The sequence below is a fragment of the Papaver somniferum genome, chromosome 8, assembly GCF_003573695.1.
Source record: "Papaver somniferum cultivar HN1 chromosome 8, ASM357369v1, whole genome shotgun sequence".
Lineage (NCBI taxonomy): Eukaryota > Viridiplantae > Streptophyta > Magnoliopsida > Ranunculales > Papaveraceae > Papaver > Papaver somniferum.
Window position 1 is genome coordinate 139983061 of NC_039365.1, and position 20737 is coordinate 140003797.

The following is a 20737-nucleotide window of genomic DNA, read 5'->3' on the forward strand; positions in this document are numbered from 1 at the left end:
TCCTAGCAGCCTCTATGCCCAGAAAATAATTCAAGTCACCCAACTGCTTCATTGTAAACTCAGCACTCAATTGTTGAATCAAAGTAGTCATAAGAACATCTGAACTTCCAGTAAGTATAATATCATCCACATAAAGTAAAAGAATCATCACAGCAGAATAAGAAGTATAAAAAAACATGGAGTAATCACAGACAGACCTTTGAAAACCAAATTTAACCAAAAAAGTACTAAATCTCTCAAACCAAGCCCTTGGTGCTTGTTTTAAGCCATATAAACTCTTTTTCAGGTGACAAACATGATCTGGAAAGTTTAGATCAACAAAACCTTGAGGCTGAACCATATAAACATCCTCATTCAAAAAACCATGTAAAAAAGCATTAGAAACATCTAATTTCTTAATGCTCCAATTATTTGTAACAGCTAAAACCAAAACTACTCTTACAGTGGTTGACTTCACTACTGGACTAAATGTTTCATTATAATCAACTCCATCTTGTTGATTATATTCCAAAGCAACAAGTCTTGACTTAAACCTATCAATAGTGCCACTTGCTTTCAATTTAATCCTATACACCCACTTGCAGCCAAGAATGTTCATATGTGGTTCTGGTTTTACTAAATCCCATGTATCATTATCTTTTAGAGCTTGATGTTCTTCTTTCATGGAGACTTGCCACTTAGGATGTTGTATAGCAGTTCTAAAGGTTTTTGACTCAGATGGAATGTTAAATAGAGATGAGAAGGAAACTGGACTTGGATGTTTAACTAAAGAATAATGAATAACATGATCATGATAAATTTTTGGTTTTGAAATGCCTCTCATGGATCTAGTTACAACAGAAGGAGCAGTATTCAAAGAAACAGATGGAATAGTGGGAGAAGGATCTGAAATGATATCAGTATCAGGAGACAAAGATTGTGAAGATGATGATGATGAAGGAGTTGAAAAATAAAACTATGTTTCTGAAAAAGTAACATTTCTTGAAATATGGACTTTTCTAAGAATAGGATCATAGCTTTTGTAACCCTTGTGCATAGAACTATAGCCAATAAAAACACATCTAACTGATTTTGGTGATAGTTTATCTTGTCTAGATTGGCCTAAGAAAGGATAGCAAACAGTACCAAAAACTTTGAGAAAACTGTAATCAAGAGAAGTGTTAAACAAGACTTCAAAAGGTGATTTATTTTTATGAACAGGAGTAGGAGTCCTATTTATGAGATATGTAGCTGTTAAAAAAGCATCAAACCAATAAGACTTGGGACAAAAAGAATTAAAAAGTAAAGTACTGCCCATCTCAGTGATATGCCTATGTTTTCTTTCAGCAAGTCCATTTTGCTATGGTGTTTTTGGGCAAGAAACTCTAACAGTAATCCCATTTTCAGTGAGATAATTACCTAATGGGCCTTTGATAAGTTCACTAGCACCATCAGTTTGAAAGGATTTAATTTTAGTTGAAAACAAGTTCTCAGTCAAAGTTTTAAAATGATATATCCAATGAAACCTACTATAATCATCAATAAAGAGTATATAATAAAGATAACCTCGCAAAGAGAAAACTGGAGAAGGTCCCCATTCATCACAGTGTATTAAAGATAAAGGACATAAACCAAATGAGTAAGGAGTATCTCTATTCTGAGTAGATATTACAAAGTTATCATATTCCCTTCCTAATCCATTTAGAGCATGCATTAAAAAATCAGAATCATTCACTCTTTCTCCAATAACAGCTATAGAATCTGCAATTTCTTTAATTTTGTGAAGATACACCATTATAGTCAGATTACCCTTCTTAGTTCCAAATAGTTGTGCTCTCAACATATTTTTCCTAGCAAGATATTGTGATCTAAAACTGGATTCAAGATAATCCCAAATTTCCTTAGCAGAAGATAACCCAAATACATCACCAACAATAGTTGTAGTAAAAGTTGCTTTTAAACAACTAACAACAAACCTATCCATTTTTCTCCAACGAACCCATCTTGGATTCACAGTATGAACTCCATCAACCAAAATTATCTCCTGAGGTTCTTGAATTTCACCATTAACATGTCCATATAAATCCGTGGTAGTTAAGATTGACTTAAATTGATCTCTCCAGAGGAGGAAATTAGAACCATCCAACTTTAAAGACACAAAAATTGTGATATTTGTAAATGGAAGTTGAAAATTGAGAGAATTACCAGATGCATCAGCGGAAGACATTGTATCTGTATTAACGTTGTTGTTGATGTGATTAATTCGTTTATGACGCCATTCGTAGACCAGCATAGCAAAGATCCCAGATCAAAGATACTGCAAGAACTCAAATGTTCTTGACAAAAATTTGTTGAAAATTTGTTGTAAACAATAAGCAATCAGCCAGAAAAGGTATTGAAAAAGGTATTGAGCTTGATTGATTGAAGAAATTTTGTGAAAAATTAGGGTTTGGATCAGAACCTATCTGATACCATGTGAAATATCAGACAACTATAGAGAAGAAAAGTTTTGTTTTAAATTTTTGTTTTTCTCAATTACAGACACGCTCTTTTCAGACAACATAAAGAGAATATTTATTACAAAGCAGAAGTCATCATACCATGACTTGACTTGACTATTGATCTTGACAGAATTTGACTATTATTCCTAATAAACACCACTATCCATCTCTAATAATACATGGTTTTCATTAAGCCATAATCGACCACATCTCTAATTAATCCGGATCAACCCTGATCACTTTAATTTCGTTTACACCGTTTCTGGATTCTCAAAATTTTCTGCACTTCAAATTAACCCTTTCAAAACCAAGTTGTGAAAAACTAACATAGTGTTCTTGAATTCAGCTGAAGTGTTTCATTCAACAATCAAGTTCTTATTTCCTTCCTAAAATCTTTCTAGTGATAATTCAAAAATTAGTCCCACTTAATAAAAAAATGATTTAATCAGTAGCATTATGTAACCAGAATTAACATAAATATTCAATTGCTCCATAAATGCAAGACTAAACAAATGAAAATCGAGAAAGTCATACAAGAACGCGGATTATCAAGAAAATGACTGATTAAAAAATCTTCATACCTATTGACTTCCTGCTGAATGATTCCTCGTTGAGAATTCTGAAGTTGGAGCATGTGTAAGAACTCCCTAGATTCTCCCAAAGAACACACAAAATGAGATTTTGTACACACTAGGGAGAGTAACTAAACTGAAGCAGAGTGAGAAAATTGACAAATAGGAAGAAAGAATATTGATCTGTTAAGAGGGACCGATGATAAATTAGATTTAGGGCCACTAGGCTCATGATATCTGCTCTTTCACCTTCCCTCGAGTAGGGCTCAGCATTTGTCCCCGTAATCTGCCGGCCCGGCTCCTGTGATATGTAACGGGTGGATGCCCGATCCGTGGATTGGTAGTTTTTTTTTATAATAAAAGAAGGAAAAAGGCCCAAACTTCTAACCAGAAGTATGGAACTTGTACATTTTAGTGATTGTATCATCTCTCAAGTTGAGGTGATTAATCAGTTGCTGTAATTGATTATTTTTCCAGCTACCTAGAGTGATTGATTTATTACAATATACAGAAATGTTTGTTGTTAAATCATTCTGAAGTCTGGTCACCAAAATAAAAGACATGGACTTGAAATTTAAAAGTTTTGATTTCCAAAGTAGGTGTTGTTTTTGTATCTTTCAGTTTTCTCAAAGGCATACATTCCAATTAGCAGCAGCAGGACTGGTTCAGAATTGCACATGAATTCGATATTGTGTCTACTCAACTCTGTTGCGCACTGTAAAGCTTCCTCCACACCATTCAATTCAAGCAGTTCTCTGGATTTCCAACCCGAAGATTCTCCTCTGGCTTCTTTACAAATTCATGCATCATCAGTCAAAGTTAGCGCAAAGGAAGAATCAGAAATATCATTGAGCTTAGATATTGCTACGTTTATCCTGTATATCATAAAGCCCGGATAATGCCAACTATGGGGTTTAGATATTCGAAGGTCTTCGTCATGTAGAGGATTGTAGTACAGATTTTGAATTGGATTGTGATTTTTATGGTTAACATTCAAGTAAGAGTTGATGTATTTGACTATTGCAGTAGCTGTAATATAGTTATTTTGATATTTATTTCCCAGCACTTTATGGCATCTGGATTTCCAGATGTGCAAAGTTATAGTGCTACACAGCTCTGCCCAACTCATCTATGAACCATCCTTTTCAGTGGTTGTAAACCAACTATTTGTCCATTCATAACAGTCTCTAGCCGTATCCTTGACATAGTGCATACTGAAATTTAGATGGTTCCATACTTGGGAAGCAAAATTACAGTCTAAGAACATATGGGTTAGAGTTTCATCATGTTCGTCGTATAGTAAACAGGTAGTGCGAATATTAGGTAAAACAACAACAATTCTCATACTGTTTGGCAAAATAGCATGAGCAACTTCCATAGAAATATTTTTATAGAATGAGAAACTCTCAAGTTCCATATATTAGCCCATTTCTAGCCTACTGGTTCTTGATTATTAAAACTGTTATATAGAGATTTGACACTAAATTTACCATCTTTTGTTAAGTTCCAGGTAGCTTTGTCCTCCCTGTTATCTCTAGGAATTTGAATTTGTTTTATTTTAGTCATTGTTTTTGGGTCAAAGCATATCTGAAGTTTTTGATTACTCCTAAATTGGGTTTTTGTAAAGGTGATTTTTTTTCTGAAATCCAGTAATCAGTCCAGATGTTAATTTTATCACCCCGACCAACCTCCCAGAAGCAGTTATTGTGAATTTGGCTAATGCCACTTTTAATTCCTTTCCAAATCTAGTTATCAGATTGTTTTGGTTTAGTGTCAATGTGCATAATATTAGTGTTTGGATAATACTTAGCTTTCAGGATTTTTCCACATAGAGAGTCAGTGTTTTCTTTTATTATCCATCCCATTTTTGCAATCATGGCAGTATTAAAGAGTTAAATATTTTGAAGACCAAGGCATCCATTTCCTAGTGATTTGCTAAAGAAATCCCAAGATTTTAGGTAAATCCCTTTAGGAGCTTCTATGTCTTTTCCCCACCAAAAATCATGTTGAATTTTATCGATGTATTGAAAGGTTTTTACGGTAATCTAAAACAGTTCATCTGATAGATATTGTTAGAGCACTTCTCGGTCAAACTCGCACACGTTGCTATCTAAAGCATGTTTGTCAATGTTAGTGATCAAAACTACAAGTCTTGATTTCTAGTCTACTATAGCTAAGTCTCGGACTAGGATAGAAAGTGTAGTTGAGCTCAAGAACTCCATGACCATCATACAAAACGAAGAACTACTCAAGGAACTGGTGGAACTTCATCGACTAAAATGTATTCGGAGAGTTGAACTTATCTATCACTCAAAATTATATCTACTCTATCTCCTATTTTGAGACAAAAGTCGTTTTGCTATATAGACTTTGATTATACACATTTACTATTTCGAGCCGAGTTTATCTCGCTTATCTATTTCTCGAAATCTGTGTTGGTAAGATTTCGCTTTGGCCAAGTTCATCTTTACCTAGTGACGAAAGTAATGCTATGTTTCAATCACTTTGAAAATCGCTTTGACGAAAAATAGCTTGTGAATAACAATTATAACGTCCTCTAAGAATGTTTCAATGATTGAATGAGAGTTTAGATTATATAACCATTGTTGGATATAAGCATTGTGTGGAAACACATATATGTATAAGTCCTTATTCCTTGAACCATAGTATGCGTACTTTGTTGATCAGGAAAACCGGAACAAGAGCTGTGAACTCAGTCCGCGAACCCAGTCCGAGTACTGGCGGAGATTCTCATCCCGAGAATATTTGTTGGACTTTGTGAACTCTTTCCGGGAACTTAAGTCCGCGAATTAAGTCTGCGTACTTGAGTTGGTTATATCTAGAGACGATTTTTTGTGAACTCATATTTATATTAACTAAGGAATGCAATTTGCAAACCGTGGATATAAAGTTCATGAATCGATTCGAGTGAATCAAATCGTTTTTACTTCAATTGTGTCTTGTATACTTCTATAAGATTTATACAATTGAACAAATCCCTAACTAGTTCATTTGATTTATTTGAACTAGTTATGGTGAAGAAGAATATGGTTGATATGAAAGTGCTCATATGGATAACCATTTGGTTAACTATTGTCGAACCAAAAAATATACATGTTTGGGTACGGTTACACAAACCTAAAATCGTGCATTTCATTTGTGTATAACAAGCTAAGTTTTAGATCCAACGGTTAGAATATATTAGCTTGAATGTAATCAGGTTTTCATCTAACGGTGAATATTGAATGCTTTATTACTAAGCTAACATTGATTGCAAACCCTGATTTGAAAGATTATATAAGGGAGAACTCTACCAACTGGGAAACCTAATCCCCACACCTCCTGTATGATACTAGTTGTATAATCTAGAGTCGATTCTCCTTTAACCTTAGGTTTATTCTCGAGACCCTGTAGGTTAATGAGTTGAAGACTTCATTGGGATTGTGAAGCCAGACCGATACTACTTTCTCGTAGTTGTGTGATCTGATCTTGCTGATTCTATCGTGTTGAGTACAATCGTAACGATTGGCTTGAGATTAATATCTCCGATAGGCAAGATATAAAAGTAGTCACAAACATCTTCGTCCCAACGTTTGTGATTGCACAATATCTTCTTTCGCCGCTTCGATTAAGATTATTGTGAGGTTATTGATAATACTAGGCTGTTCTTCGGGAATATAAGTCCGGGTTATCAATTCGTTCCTGTTCACCTTGATTTATCAAAAGACGGAACAAAACTTGTAGGTATTTCTGTGGAAGACAGATTTATCTATTATCGTAGACTTTTCTATGTGATACTGTTGATGGTGGATTTTCAGCAAAGGGCAAAAAAGTAAAATCATGAGGCATGTTTTTTGACACAGCTTTCAGGCATGAAACGATTCATATTTTACGAAGCCTTGATGAATATGTTGTCGAAAATCCCCACTGGCTGAGCGATTCAACTCCAAGCATTTCATCATGCCCTCTATGCAGATTAACAGTTCCATGAATGAAGAGAGAGACCCCCCCTCCACATAGAAGAAACGATTTAGGCGGTTCTCCGTATATTGAGAGCAAGAATGCCTTCAGGTCGTCGGTGACACTCATTGTTCCCTGACTATGTGGAGAGACCGTGTATAGATTCAGGTGGTTCTCCGTAGATTGAGAGCAGCAACGCCTTCAGGTCGTAAACAACACCGTGACCCCTGACTATGCACCATTCAGAATGGATGTGACGCCTTAACTGGCTAATATTCTTTCTGCAATAGATTAATTCTGCCGAGACATTAACCACTGAATTCCCAGAATGATCTATTATTGCTCCTAGGTCAAATCCACAGCCTGATCCCAGGGAATGACAATAACCATTGCTCCGATTCTATGATCGAATCCACGGCTTGATCTCATAGAATGGCAATAAACAACTGTATTATCTCATTACTCCGATTTCATGATCGAATCCACGACTCTCATGGAATGGTGATAGATAATTTTATTACTCTGATTCTATGGTCGAATCCACGATCCCATGGAACGGTAATGCCTGTTTTATTATTCCGAGTTCTTGGTCGAATCCATAGCTGATCCTGTGAACTAATAATAAATAACTACTCACTTTATTACCCTGTTTCATGAATTATTCTCCACTGAATTTCATGAATTAGTAATAAATTCTCAACATCCGGGCATCTGGACCATCACTGAGTAAGCCCCTCAAAAATGGTGCAAGTGTACTCAACAATGATGCACGACTGAGCACCCGAATGTACAAACGAGCATCCAAAAAATATGGACAGATGAGGAATGATGAGTGCTAAAAAGTGCATATTTCTATATATTTTTATTGGCATTTAACTCATCCTTTGTGCATTAAATTCTACATTTTACCCCATATTCTGTATTTTCCTTGTTTTCAAGATTAAATATTTTTATTAATTAATTTTGCATTTTTAGGTAATAAATAAAGTTGGATGAATTGCGGAGCGGAAAAGAGCAGAAAAGTAGTGAAAGGCCGGGAGGAATTACGCAAATATCTCAACCCAAGCCCGCCTCGGTTCTCAGCCGTCAGATCGAAGCATTTCAGTATCCTACGGTCGCTCCATTATCGCACATCAAACTCCGAAGTCCTCGCTTCACATCGCAGCGCCCATCTCAATCTTGAGCCGTCCTTTTTGCTGCATTTCCTCATCCTACGGTCGCTCCAATATCTTCCCATCTCACCATTGGATCCACCTACCATCTTCACATCCGACGCGTTTCCTCGCAAATCATCACCCCTTTCCACACCCGCTCAACACCCTAACTTCCAAACCCATCGACCTCAAGCCAAACACTCCCTTCTCCCCAAACTGTCGACCTCTTCTTCTCTTCCCCAAACTTCCTCTCTTCCATCACCTGCAACTCCTTCACCATCATGCCCCGACATTACCAGACCTCGAGCTCCATCACCACCTTCTTCCCCGACCATCACAGAAACACATCAACCCTAGATGCTACAAACAAAAAAGGCAGAGCTAGAGTTCAGTTACAGTGGAGAGAAGACCAACTTGGAGCGTTGTTCGAGTTGACAGGAGCAAGTGGAAGCATGGGTCAGCGCTCAATTGCAGAGGGGACAACGAATTCAGAGGGTATGGTGAGTTTTCCCCAATTTCCCAAGAACCCTTATTTTATCAAATTTGGGGAAAATGCTTGTAAACCCTAATTGAATGTTTTGGGTATAAATAGAGATGAAGGGTGAATGTTAGAATCATCTCTGGACTAGCCAGTGAACATTGTAGTAGTTTTATTTCCAATTTCAAATTCAGTTATTTGAGTTCAGTAAAAATTTGAAGTTATGTGTCAATTATCTGTTAAGATGTATGATATTAGTAACATGTTAGTTATGAGCTAAGTTACATTAGCTAAGGTTTAGATGAAACCTTAGTACACTGTTAGGTGGTGGAATGTTAGGTTATAACTCATGTAAGTTGAACTGATTGAGGAATGGAGGAAATTAGTGTCCAACTTTGCTTGTGATTGATTGTGCTGTTAAAAGACAGTCAATGCTAGGAGTAAAACAGTTGAACTAGCTTATTATTCTTCCATTCCATCTATGTATTCCCTGGAACATAGGCAGGCTTGAACCTTCACCTAGCTCCATTAGGGATAAGGATTTAACCTAGAACTACACTATCTGGCTAGGTCACTAGGTGGATTCAGAACCTTAGTTTAGTCCACAAACTCACTTCACTGTCACTTGAAATTCTCTGTTTTTGCTTTTTGCCCAGCTACTTGTTTCTTCACTGTTTTGCTTAAATTGTGCAACTTAAACCTTGCTGTGCACTAGTTATAGTGCACTGTCCTCCTCTGCCTTGCACTGTTGTGCTTGAAATCACCCTGCAATTTGCTTACTTCCTGTTTTAGTTTGAACTCTTAGTTTCATGATAGGTTGCATTTAGTTACAATTTATCTCCCTTGCTCTTGGCTACTTGCGTTGGTTCGTAGCTTAGCTACCATCACTACACACCACATCCCTGTGGACTTACCCTTACTCATCCCTTTACTATAACTTGGCCTTATATACTTGTAGGTTTTGTGTGCGCTTTCGTTTTCACACCAAGTTTTTGGCGCCGCTGCCGGGGATGTGCGCTGAGTAGTGCTTGTCCCTGCTGCTGGCTACCTCCTTCTCTGGCTCCAGCCTTGCTTACCTACCTTGCCTACCAACTCCCTTTTTAACCTGCTGTAACTTAAGCAGATACCTGTTCTGTGCTTTGCTGCTGCATCACCCTTGCTGCTGTGTGCTATCGCTGCTGTGCTGTGTAGCTGGTGCTGGTGCTGCTGCTGTCTGCTTCTAGCTGCTGCTGTTCTGCTTTGCTGCAAAGCTTTGCTGCTGCTTGTGCTACCAACCTCTACCTTCTTCTCCTGAGCCAGTGCTGCTATTCCAGCTGGGTGAGCTGAACCAAGGTGCTGTGGGCTGCAGTGAAGCTGAGTTAGAGACAAGCCCAACTGGGTTGATGCAAAGAAAGGCTAAGGATGATCCAAGCCCAACTGGGCTAGTGCAACAAAGGGAATAAAAGCCCAACTGGGCTTCCCTCCAAAACCAAGTAAGCCTAACCCATGAGTTAACCCAACTGGGCCTCATTAAAATTCATTTGGGCTTGTAATAATTTATTCAATTAATTTGGGCTTGTAATAATTTTTATTTGTTTTTTTCTTTTCTTTTTCTTTTATGGGCTTGTAATATTTTTTTATTGTTGTTATTTTTCTTTCTTTTGTGGATGTGTGACAATTTATATTAAGCTTCAAATTCGTGTGCCAAAATTAACCCAAATTAGGCTTAGTTCAAACCCAACTCAACCAAAGTTCCCAAACCCAATTTTAACCAAAACCCATCTTAAAACCAAAATACCCATTTTTGAAAACCAAAAATTCCACTCCTTAAAACCAAATTCCACTTAACCCTTTCAAAACCAAATCTTCATAATCCTTATGGGCCCTGTTTTCTCCATTATCCGTGGGCTTGTTATTTCATGAGTGGGATATGATTGTAACCTTTAGAGACCAATCAAATAGGCTAGTTAGAGTAAATCAAATAGACCCAATTGACATACCCACAACTTCTGAGGAAAACACACCGGACCAATCTGAAACAATGGGAGAACACCGTACCCTCAAGGATTATATGTACCCAACTAGAGCAAGTCAACCCTCTTGCATTGTCCTACCCGAGGCTAATGGCCATTATGAGCTGAAATCGAGCACAATACAAATGCTCCCTGTTTTTAGAGGTGTTGAAAATGAAAACCCTTACCACCATGTGAGAGAATTCGAGGAAATTTGTGGAACTCTGCGTTTCACTCAAATGACCGACGAAACCCTAAAGTTAAGGCTCTTTCCTTTCTCCCTGAAAGATAAGGCAAAAGCCTGGTTGTATGCTTTACAGCCATAATCCATCATGACATGGGATGACCTCACAAAGGAGTTTTTCAAAAAATTCTTCCCAAACCACAAGACTGCGACAATTCGTCAAAGTCTGAATAGCTTTGTGCAATTAGAGGGTGAGACCTTAGCTAGATACCTGGAGAGATTTAATGAATTATTGCTCCAATGTCCCCATCATGGTTTTGAAAAATGGAGACTTGTGCAAATTTTGTATGAGGGTCTAGATGTGTCCACCCGAACAACGGTTGAGTCGATGTGCAATGGTCTTTTCGTAGACAAAACTGCTGATGCGTCTTGGGACTTCTTAATTGAGGTAGCTGAGAAGACGCAACAGTGGGAATCCATTCGTGAACCCAGAAAGACTACACCTGTAGCTAAGGTTCTTAGGATTGAGTCAGATTTTGAGGGAAATGCAACGATGGCATCGTTAGTTAGGAGAATAGAAGAGTTAGAACTACATAAAAATGCAAAACCTTCCACCACTACTCTCCGAGAACATGTCGAAATGTCTGTATGTGCTGCTTGCCATGATCCCAACCATCAACTCAATAGTTGCCCAGATTTACTTGCAGTCCAGGAAGCTAGACTTGAGCAAGCACATGCGATGTTTCAAAAACCAGAGCATAACCCTTATTCACAGACCTACAATCCAGGATGGAGGAACCACCCCAACTTTTCATGGTCCAAAGGCCCCACTCAAGGAGGACCATATCAACCCACCCAAAGCTATCAAAACAATCAGGGATATCAATACCCTAGGAACCCTCAACAACAATCATATCCTCAACACAATACCAACAAGAGATTATCCAACATAGAGGAGATTGTCCAGAGTCTGGTGCAAAGTCAGAAAAATCTAGATCAAAAGATGGGTCAAATTTGTGATTCAATAAGTGAGAGAGAAAAGGGTAAACTTCCTAGCCAACCCCAACAAAATCCAAAGAGGATATTTCAAGCAGGCACATCATCTTGCGAAGAAACCTCACCCGATCAAGTCCATTCCATCACCACTCTCCGAAGTGGTAAGATTGTTGAGAACAACGTAGGCATGCCACAAACAAGTGAATCCGAGCCAAACTTAGCACTGCCTACACCACCTAAGGAAACCTCCAGTTTAGATAAAGAGTCCGAGCACATTAGTGAAGCTGACAATCCCACTGCTAGGAATGTCCCTCTACCTCCTAATGCTCCTGTTGCTCCATATCCTCAGAGGTTAGTTCGCCAACAGATAAGCACCCACTACAATGAGATGTTAGAACTGTTCAAAAGAGTCAACATCAACATTCCTTTTCTTGAGGCAATTAAGCAAATCCCTGCATATGCCAAATTCCTCAAAGACTTGTGTACTCAAAAACGTAAGATTAATGTACACAAACGTGCTTTCTTAGCTGAACAAGTGAGTTCCATCATTCTGAACAAAACCCCACCTAAGTTTAGGGACCCAGGTTGTCCAAAAATTTCTTGCACTATAGGAAACCACATGGTTGATAAAGCTTTATTAGATCTAGGTGCAAGTGTGAACCTCCTGCCATATTCTGTTTATGCGCAGTTAGGTCTTGGAGAGTTGAAGCCAACACCCATAACTCTCCAATTGGCGGACCGATCCGTCAAAATCCCTCGAGGTGTGATTGAGGATGTTTTGATTAAGGTTGATAAGTTCTACTTTCCTGTAGACTTTATTGTCTTAGATACTCAACCTGTACAAAACCCGGATAGCCACATTCCTGTCATTTTATGGCGTCCTTTCCTGGCGACGTCTAATGCGATCATCAATTGCCGTAATGGAGTGTTGAAGCTGTCTTTTGGAAACATGACTGTAGAGCTGAATGTGTTTAATGTTAGTCAACAACATGTGAATCTTGATGATGAGGATGTACATGAGGTCAATATGATTGAGAGTTTGATACAAGACTCATTGACTAGCATGATGTCAGTCGAACCCTTGCAAGCATGTCTGGAAGAAGTTGACTTGGAGTTGTATGATGATGAATACCTTGGTGAAGTCTAATCTTTGCTCGAATCTGTACCTCATATGGACATCACTGAATGGCAGACTAAAGTGGAACAACTCCCACTTTCTGAGAAGTCTGTCATATCTTCGGATGAGTCTCCTAAGGCCAAGCAGGAATTGAAACCTTTACCTGATACTTTGAAGTATGCCTTTCTAGGCCCTTATGATACTTTACCTGTTATCATTTCTTCCCAACTAAACATAGAACAGGAAAACAAGCTTTTAGAAGTACTTGAGGAGCAGAAAGAGGCCTTAGGATGGACCATCTCAGATCTCAAAGGAATTAGTCCCACCATTTGCATGCACCACATTAACCTTGAAGAGAATGCCAAACCATCGAGGGAAATGCAAAGGAGACTTAATCCTAACATGAGAGAAGTTGTTAAGAGTGAGATCTTGAAGCTGCTTGATGCGGGTATCATATATCCGATTTCAGATAGTAGATGGGTTAGTCCCATTCAAGTTGTGCCTAAAAAGTCAGGCATTACTGTAGTTCGGAACGAAAAGAATGAGTTAGTCCCTTCACGTACAACCACAGGATGGCGAGTATGTATCGACTACAGGAAGTTGAACACAGTAACAAGAAAAGATCACTTCCCCCTTCCCTTCATAGACCAAATGCTAGAACGTGTGTCTGGACACAGTCACTACTGTTTTTAGATGGCTTTTCCGGTTATAACCAAATCCACATTGCACCGGAAGATCAGGAAAAAACTACATTCACGTGTCCATTTGGGACATTTGCTTTTAGACGTATGCCCTTCGGGCTGTGTAATGCACCTGCTACTTTTCAGCGTTGCATGATGAGCATTTTTTCAGACATGATAGATAGTTTTCTCGAGATCTTTATGGATGATTTCTCTGTGTTTGGTTCTTCTTTTGACGAATGTTTGGACCATCTAGTCCTTGTGCTATCAAGATGTAAGCAAAAGAATCTGATTTTAAACTGGGAAAAATGCCACTTCATGGTGAACTCCGGCATAGTTCTAGGACACATCGTATCGGAAAAAGGAATTGAAGTAGATAAAGCTAAAGTCGACCTCATTCAACATTTACCCCAACCCCACTCTGTGAAGGGGATTCGATCATTTTTAGGTCACGCCGGATTCTACCGGCGATTCATCAAAAACTTTAGCCAAATCTCTCGCCCTTTGTGTAACCTACTTGCCAAAGATGTTGTCTTTAACTTTGATGCTGCGTGTGTGAAGGCGTGGGAAGAACTCAAGACTCTCCTTACCTCAGCTCCTATTGTCCAACCACCCAACTGGGAGCTACCGTTCGAGCTCATGTGTGATGCCTCTGATTATGCCGTTGGTGCTGTTTTAGGACAATGTTGATAGACTACCATGTGTGATATACTATGCTAGCAAAACCCTTAATGATGCCCAACTCAATTATTCAACTACCGAGAAGGAATTGCTTGCTGTCGTTTTCGCATTAGACAAGTTTAGATCTTATCTCATAGGATCTAAGATCATCATATACACTGACCATGCGGCTTTGAAGTACCTTCTTTCCAAGAAGGATGCTAAAGCTCGCCTTATTCGATGGATACTCTTATTACAGGAATTCGATCTCGAAATCCGTGATAAGAAAGGTTGTGAGAACGTGGTTGCTGATCATTTGTCTAGATTAACCATTGAGTCTATTGATGAGTCTATACTAATCAGAGAATCATTTCCTGATGAGCAATTGATGTCTGTGTCAGACCTTCCTTGGTTTGCCGACATTGTTAACTACCTTGCTGCAGGTAGAATGCCTTCACATTGGTCTAGACAAGACCGTTCTAAGTTCTTGGCTGAAGTTAAACATTTCCTTTGGGACGACCCATATTTGTTTAAGTACTGCCAGGACCAAATCATTCGGAGATGTGTCCCCAACAATGAACAGAGAGAAGTGATATCTTTCTGTCATAACCAAGCATGTGGAGGCCATTTCAGTGCCAAGAAAACCGCTGCAAAGATTCTGCAGTGTGGGTTCTATTGGCCATCATTGTTCAAAGACTGCCATGATCATGTGTGGCTTGTGAACGCTGTCAAAAGCTAGGAAGTATTTCGAGGAGAAACATGATGCCATTGAACCCTATTTTGATAGTGGAACTTTTTGATGTTTGGGGGATCGACTTCATGGGTCCATTCCCTATTTCTGACGGTAGGTTGTATATCCTAGTCGCAGTTGATTACGTTTCTAAGTGGGTAGAAGCCATCGCAACCAGAACAAACGACCACAAGGTGGTACTTTCATTTATAAAGGAAAACATATTTGCACGTTTTGGTACCCCTAGAGCTATCATCAGTGACGGCGGTTCACATTTCTGTAACAAGTACTTTGAGTCTTTAGTACGCAAGTATGGCATAACTCACAAGGTTGCAACTCCGTACCACCCTCAGACGAGTGGACAAGTAGAAGTGTCTAATAGGGAAATCAAGCACATTCTAGAGAAGACGGTTAACCCGTCCCGGAAAGATTGGTCATTACGACTGAATGATGCTTTGTGGGCCTATAGAACAGCTTATAAGACACCGATTGGCATGTCCCCCTATCGTCTAGTGTATGGAAAGACGTGCCATCTTCCTGTGGAATTAGAACATCGTGCTTACTGGGCAATCAAGAAGCTTAACTTCTCTCTGGACGAGGCTGGTATTCAAAGGAAACTCCAACTCAACGAGTTGGAAGAATTGAGAAATGAGGCTTATGACAGTGCCATGCTGTACAAGCAGAAGATGAAGATGTTTCATGACAAGCGGATTCTCCGCAAGTCATTCATGCCTGGTCAGAAAGTTTTGTTGTATAACTCCCGGTTGCATCTTTTTCCGGGCAAACTGCGTTCCAGATGGACGGGCCCATTCTTAGTACGCACAGTTTTCCCTCATGGGGCTGTGGAACTGGAAGATGTCGCCAACAGAAACATTTTCAAAGTCAACGGGCAGAGATTAAAGCCATTCCTTGAACCAATCCCACCCGACATTGAAACAACCAACCTGGAGGACCCCGTCTATGTGGACTAAGCTGATCCACCCTTGTACATAAATCAGGTTAAACATTCCATGCTCTTTCTTTTCTTGTGATTTTTGTTTCTTCATGTACAGTTTTTCTTTCCTTTCTAAAACATTGAGGACACTGTTTATTTTAGGTTTGGGGGTAGATTTAGGAACCCTGATAACATGCTATAATAGGAAAACAAACCTCTTTCTTTTTGACATAATCCCGTCTAAACCAAATTTATCCCAAGAAACCAAACCCATTAAAACCAAAGAGTTATATATAAAAAAAAATTATTAAAATTGAAAAAAACATAAAAATGGAGCTCATTTACCTTGAAATGTTGACTCTTGTGCAAATATGTAATTATTAGGAGTCTTAGTCTAGATATTTAGGCACCCTGATTCTAGCACAATTCACATAGTGATAAGAAACTTGCACGCGCACGATCTACCAATACATGTATAGCCTCGATCTTCAAGGTGTTTAGGAAGTCACGATTGCCAATCACTTTAGAATACTGAACGAAACTTGACTAGCTTGTTCTTTGGTTGGTTGGGATAGAAGGTGGAGGTTACATTAAGAAGACAACCATCGAATTTAACTGGGTGCATCAAAAAGGGCTACCTCTTGCAAAGTGTCATGTAATCTTTTGTTTCCTTTTGTATATGTATCAAAAGTGTTTCCTTATCAAAAAAAAATGTGTATATATTCAAAAAAAAAAAAAAAAAAAATCAATCAAGTATTTATCAATTCCATCCTCTCTTGTTCCAAAAATAAAAGAGAGTAGTCAATGTAAATAAGAGTCATGTAAAGAGTCATTTTGTTGTTTCATTGTAATAAGCAAGGAGGGTGTATGCCATTGATGTACAACGCGAGTAATTGTGAAACACCTCCTACTCATTCACAATTCTCGTAAAGTCCGGACAGCTAGCTAGATTTCGACCTTGGTTCTTAGCCTGAGAAACTATCTCTTGGTGATTAGTAGTCATAACATCCGATCTTTCTTTACACATGTGTAGATACACTTTACACTCTTATCACATGTCTTTATTTTATCAGTGCTAGGATTGTGCCTTGGATAGCTAGATTGACATCTCCATTTTGCTGTGAGCTTAAACTGACTTGCACATGTCACATTTGATGGAATCTGAGCTTATATTTTGTCCTAGAACTTTGTAGGTACGTTCTAAGCAAACCTTCACGAGACTTCAACTCGTCCACTAGGGACACTTAGTGGTTTAAAAGGCTTATTGCATTCGCTAAATGCAATCGAGAGACCAGCGACAGTGGTATAGGTAGGATTTCCTTAGTTTTGTTTTACTTGAGGACAAGTAAAATTCAGGTTTGGGGGTATTTGATGAGTGCTAAAAAGTGCATATTTCTATATATTTTTATTGGCATTTAACTCATCCTTTGTGCATTAAATTCTACATTTTACCCCATATTCTGTATTTTCCTTGTTTTCAAGATTAAATATTTTTATTAATTAATTTTGCATTTTTAGGTAATAAATAAAGTTGGATGAATTGCGGAGCGGAAAAGAGCAGAAAAGTAGTGAAAGGCCGGGAGGAATTACGCAAATATCTCAACCCAAGCCCGCCTCGGTTCTCAGCCGTCAGATCGAAGCATTGCAGCATCCTACGGTCGCTCCATTATCGCACATCAAACTCCGAAGTCCTCGCTTCACATCGCAGCGCCCATCTCAATCTTGAGCCGTCCTTTTTGCTGCATTTCCTCATCCTACGGTCGCTCCAATATCTTCCCATCTCACTGTTGGATCCACCTACCATCTTCACATCCGACGCGTTTCCTCGCAAATCATCACCCCTTGCCACACCCGCTCAACACCCTAACTTCCAAACCCATCGACCTCAAGCCAAACACTCCCTTCTCCCCAAACTGTCGACCTCTTCTTCTCTTCCCCAAACTTCCTCTCTTCCATCACCTGCAACTCCTTCACCATCATGCCCCGACATTACCAGACCTCGAGCTCCATCACCACCTTCTTCCCCGACCATCACAGAAACACATCAACCCTAGATGCTACAAACAAGAAAGGCAGAGCTAGAGTTCAGTTACAGTGGAGAGAAGACCAAATTGGAGCGTTGTTCGAGTTGACAGGAGCAAGTGGAAGCATGGGTCAGCGCTCAATTGCAGAGGGGACAACGAATTCAGAGGGTATGGTGAGTTTTCCCCAATTTCCCAAGAACCCTTATTTTATCAAATTTGGGGAAAATGCTTGTAAACCCTAATTGAATGTTTTGGGTATAAATAGAGATGAAGGGTGAATGTTAGAATCATCTCTGGACTAGCCAGTGAACATTGTAGTAGTTTTATTTCCAATTTCAAATTCAGTTATTTGAGTTCAGTAAAAATTTGAAGTTATGTGTCAATTATCTGTTAAGATGTATGATATTAGTAACACGTTAGTTATGAGCTAAGTTACATTAGATAAGGTTTAGATGAAACCTTAGTACACAGTTAGGTGGTGGAATATTAGGTTATAACTCATGTAAGTTGAACTGATTGAGGAATGGAGGAAATTAGTGTCCAACTTTGCTTGTGATTGATTGTGCTGTTAAAAGACAGTCAATGCTAGGAGTAAAATAGTTGAACTAGCTTATTATTCTTCCATTCCATCTATGTATTCCCTGGAACATAGGCAGGCTTGAACCTTCACCTAGCTCCATTAGGGATAGGGATTTAACCTAGAACTACACTATCTGGCTAGGTCACTAGGTGGATTCAGAACCTTAGTTTAGTCCACAAACTCACTTCACTGTCACTTGAAATTCTCTGTTTTTGCTTTTTGCCTAGCTACTTGTTTCTTCACTGTTTTGCTTAAATTGTGCAACTTAAACCTTGCTGTGCACTAGTTATAGTGCACTGTCCTCCTCTGCCTTGCACTGTTGTGCTTGAAATCACCCTGCAATTTGCTTACTTCCTGTTTTAGTTTGAACTCTTAGTTTCATGATAGGTTGCATTTAGTTACAATTTATCTCCCTTGCTCTTGGCTACTTGCCTTGGTTCGTAGCTTAGCTACCATCACTACACACCACATCCCTGTGGACTTCCCCTTACTCATCCCTTTACTATAACTTGGCCCTATATACTTGTAGGTTTTGTGTGCGCTTTCGTTTTCACACCAAGGAATCCTACGCAAAACTGGAGAAAACAACAAATAATAATAAAATAATAAGGGGCGCCCAGGGGGCCGGTCCAATGCCTCCTTTATTATTTTGCTCTGTGATTGTTATTTTCATGAACTCATGAAAACTCCTTGATTTTAGAAAACTTTCCGTGTTTTCGCAAAACTCATGAATTCTCCATAACTTCATGGATTCATGAAAAATAATATTGTAAAATTAGGGAAAGGTGTGCGGGACCGGGTAACCTATCCGGCCGGCCATGCCTAAGCCGTGGCCGGTCCTACACCTCACAATCCCTAGCCTTTTATAATTATTGTTCCCCAATCTCATGAAACTCCTCCGCTTCAACGAAAACTCATGGATTCTCGATAACTTCACAGATTCGTGAAAAATAATATTATAAAATAGGGAAAGGTGTGCGGGACCGGGCAACATAGCCGGCCGGCCATGATCTAGCCATGAACGGTCCCACACCTTGCAATCCCTAGTCTTTTATAATTATTATTTACCCAATTCATGAAACTCCTTGGTTTGAGCAAAAATCATGATTTCGTCATAACTTCTCAAATTTTGCTCTAATCATGAAAAACCAAAAGCCAACATGGTCACGTGACCGGATAGCCTCCCACGAAAAACTTAAATGTTAAAATACACTTATTTTAATATTTACAAAATATTGATCAATTGAGCATACATGCTCATTCTGACAAAAATCAAGAATTCCAGTCAAGATGAAATTCTTCTGAAAATTCACAATGTTGCTCGAACGCACATCAGAAAATACTGAAACTCTCAATACGGAGACATGGACACCATGGTAACGTGTGCATGACTTCATGACCGACCAGAGTCACCCTAGGGCTTGCACAAAGCCGGTCCCACATGTTTTCATAATTCTGACATAATTTGCTCAATTGCTCATATTGGGCCCAAACTCTCTCCAACCAACCTGAGATTGCTCAAACGGCCAACAATTGGTTCTGTGACCACCAAGAGCCAGTTCCATTCTCTATTGGTTGGTCCCCCATCCTTCATACCTAGGTTATATCACCTAATGTTGAACCCAACAATATTTCAGTAAATGATGAAATCCGCATTTAATCATCATTCCTTCACCAATTCTCAAACTAAGACCCTGGTGCATGCTCGCTCGATCATTGGGCACCACATGGACGCCCATCATCCCATGTGATCGGTCCCTATATCACTCACGACCTATTTTCAGCAATTCATCTACTGTGATCTGAAATTAGGGTTTCGAATAAATGTTCTACGAATCATCATTCTGAGCAAAATTCAAGGACCAATGGAATATTAATTCAGCAACTAACATCTGAATTAATCATATAATATTTGATAATCTACCAATATTTTAATATTTTATTGGGTCACGCCACCAATAAATATTTCGTCGAATCGAGCAACACTTGCTCAGTTGCTCAAATATTGATCCAGCTATCAATATTTAGTAATTTATCAAATTTGTCGAATTGAGCAACGCTTGCTCAATTGCACGACAAATTATCAACGTTCAGTATTTTGTCGAATTGAGCAATACTTGCTCAGTTGCACACCAAAATTATCAAATTTTCCGAATTGAGCAATACTTGCTCAGTTGCTCGTCAAACTCCCAATATT